Consider the following 3,600-nt stretch of genomic DNA (forward strand, 5'->3'; position numbering starts at 1 on the left):
TATATATATATATATTTGAAAACATAAATAGAAATTAGAAATGGCTTTTGCGGTAACTTTCCCACTTTAATAATTAGATGTTTAAAAAGGTAAACACCTAACAACTTATAAGCATCTAATAAGTATCGGATTTATTAAAGTGGAAAAATTATGAGAAAAGCCATTTCTGTTCATGTTTTCAAATATGTAATACTGTACCAAGGACTTTCTATTTCTTAGATAGATAGATAGACAGACAGACAGGCAGACAGACAGGCATAGATAAATACCGATTAATTGCATAACTTTTTCTTGGTACCAGATCTATGTAAAGCCGATCTGTTAATAGGAAATGGAAATTACGTCAATTTCTATTTATTGTTAAGATTTGTTTCGAGTTTCGAGTTTTTAAAAATTTGACGAAATATAGCTTAGAATTAAATATTTATTCGATTCGATATGAATAGATTGATTCTGGAAGCTTCCGTTGTCATGTTGAGTTAAAATGATGGCGATCAATACTTCATGTTTGCAAACAACTGATGTCAAAAGAATCAAACATATCGGAGCTGAATCTTATGTATTCTTATTGTATTTTAAATTGTACAATACAGTTCTGCAGTAAATGAATCTTACTTGTAGATGAAATTTATTTAAGGAAAAAAAAAGGACAAAATGTAATCTTTGAATCCAGCAATGAATGGACGATATATCTTTTTTAATTACCCAATTTACTCGTATATAAGTCGAACTATTTTAAACTTGGTTTTTAGCTGGAAAACCTGGAATGAGACTTATAACGCATGAGGTGAAGCTAAAACTGTGAAGGGAAAACTATTTGTACCAAAATTTAACACAGAATTAGGAGTGCGTCTTATACTCGAGTGCGATTTATACACGAGTAAATACGGTTAAGGGGAGGCGCGTGGCTTAGTGGTTAGGGTGTCAGCATCATGATTGTAAGATTGTGGTTTCGATTCCTGGACCGGGCGACGCGTTGTGTTCTTGAGCAAAACACTTCATTTCACGTTGCTCCAGTCCACTCAGCTGGCAAAAATGAGAAACGCTGCGATGGACTGGCGTCCCGTCCAGCTGGGGGACACATACGCCATAGAAACCGGGAAACCGGGCCCATGAGCTTGGTTAGGCTTTAAAAGGACGCATTTATTTTATTTTAAATACGGTTATATTTATATTATCCTGTGATTGGTTCATTAAAATTGTCCTTGATCAGTACGAATCCTAGTTGTTATCATTGATTAGTTTAAAATGTGGGCAAGTTAATGTCCCGACATAAAAATCTGGTTACGTTTGGGCAATTGAAGACTGACAAAGTTAATCGGAAAACTTCACGATATGAGTCAGGCGATTGTCATACCTTTACGCGTCGCTTAAAAAAGTGCTTGAACTGGCTGGAACATAGATAAATTATATGTACGCAAAACAGTTTTATTCTTCCTTTACTGCAAAATTTTGCAGGCACAAAAAAAGCGAATATTTAAGAAGATCGCTTCGTAACTACGCGGTCTAGCTTTCGATCTCACTAAATGTCATTTTAAACAATTCTCATTTTCTAAAGTCACAACTCGATTCAAACGATGAGGGCGGAATTGAGTTGACAGAAACTGCATAGAAGCCTGTCGGGTGGATTGTACCCCTATAATTAAAAGCTACACCCTTGTCACACACTTGTCACGCTCATTCTGCTTGAGAACTATATTGGTGTTAGGTGGAAGCTTTCAAAAGTTAATTCAGGGTCAGGTAATTCAGTTTATCGACCAACTGGATCCTCGTCATCAAACGTTGGAGATCTACATCCACCAATTTATATTCCATTCATGTGTTACATAACCACTTACTACTACTACTACTACTGCTGCTGCTGCTGCTGCTACTGCATATTGAAATCTCGTTCCTTATCGCCCACTGGGCGAACTTGTTTCTTGGAACGCTCAAAATAATTGCATAATTTCAATCACTGAGGCTATACAGTTAAGTGGAATCGACGAGATATATATTAAATACATTCCGATAAAAAGAAAAAAACGCATATGTGTATGTAAATATACATACAAGTATGTAGATATAGTTATACCACATCCTGGACCGCTTTTGTGGAATCTTAGCATAGTAGAATGTATCATATATTATTAAATTATTGCAAGACAGCAGAGAAATAACCCTGAGAGTTTGAGGGGAAAAGATTGGAAATTACAGTGAAACAGATATAAGAGAATGTGAGATAGAGAGAGAAACTGAGAGATCGTTTTCACGTGGTGAGATGGAATATATTTACTTTGCTAGCATTTAAATCAAACTTGTGTCTCAAATTTATACAGGTATATCGTGAAATTGTCCGGCTTCGGAATATTTTTATAGCTAAATTTTCACATTTGCAAACAAGAAATTAAATTGACGCAGACGTGACTGTGTGTAAGAAGTTTGCTTCTAAACCACATTGTTTCGGTTTCATGCCCAGTGCGTGATACCTTAGGCAAATGTCTTCTATAGCCTCAGGCCAACCAATGTCTTGTGAGTGGATTTTGAAAATGGAAACTGAAAGAAGCCCTGTTCTATAATATTGAGATAAGAGATTCTATACATTATTTACATTATTTACATTGGACGGATATGTTCGTTGTAACCATAAGGTTTCAGCTGATTTACTCTCCAGCCTTCATTAGGTGTCCTGGTAGAATTTTGAACCCAACTCAGGGTTCTCATTCCTAAGGTATTTTTGCTGATGTTGTTATTATTATTATTATTATTATTATTATTATTATTATTATTATTATTACTATTATTTATTCAAGGCAATACCTGAGGTTGAACTCGGAATCTTGGGGTTAGTAGCCCGCGCTCTTAACCATTACGCTATATGCCCGCCGTGTGTGTGTGTGTGTGTGTGTTTATGTCTGCGTTTGCCCCCACCACCACTTGACAACCGCTATTGGTGTATTTATGTCCCTGTTACTTAGCAGTTCGGCAATAGAATCTGCTAGACTAAGCATCAGGCATGAAAATAAGCAATGAGGTCACTTCATTCGATAAAAATTCTTGAAGGCTCTGCCCCAGCATGGCCGCAGTCTAATAACTGAAACAAGTAAAAGATAAAAGAATCTACTCAACGGGCTTCTATATAGTTTCCATCAGCTTCTTAGACATATAGCTCGCCTGCACTTATTCTAGTAATTCATTAGTCCTATAAACCAAAGGCGGCGAGCTGGCAGAAACGTTAGCACACCGGGCGAAATGCTTAGCGGTATTTCGTCTGCCGCTACGTTCTATGTTTAAATTCCGCCGAGGTCGACTTTACCTTTCATCCTTTCTATATATATATATGAGATTAAATAAATGGAGTTATACGCATGTATTAAATCATTTAATACATGCATGTATTAAATCATTTAATACATGCGTATAACTCCCATCTATTTAATCTCATATTTATTCAAAATACCTCAAATTAACAGGGAGTTTCTACCTCATAAACAGGAGTTACACCAAAGTTATTTTGTGGACTTTGCTACCCTGGTAACTATTAACCAATTTATTTTGTCAGAGTTAATTATTAACTAAGAGAAAATAAATACATATAATTATATATATATATACATATAT

The 3,600-nt window shown here is 35.6% G+C and overlaps 1 long non-coding RNA gene across 1 annotated transcript in view; it reads right to left on the minus strand.

Moving 5' to 3' along the window:
• The window catches only part of LOC128249527 (uncharacterized), an 81,183-nt gene that overhangs the window by 45,852 nt on the left and 31,731 nt on the right, over nucleotides 1–3,600 (minus strand). The gene's annotated exons all lie outside the window — the stretch shown is intronic.

Source organism: Octopus bimaculoides, chromosome 1, assembly GCF_001194135.2.
Source record: "Octopus bimaculoides isolate UCB-OBI-ISO-001 chromosome 1, ASM119413v2, whole genome shotgun sequence".
NCBI lineage: Eukaryota > Metazoa > Mollusca > Cephalopoda > Octopoda > Octopodidae > Octopus > Octopus bimaculoides.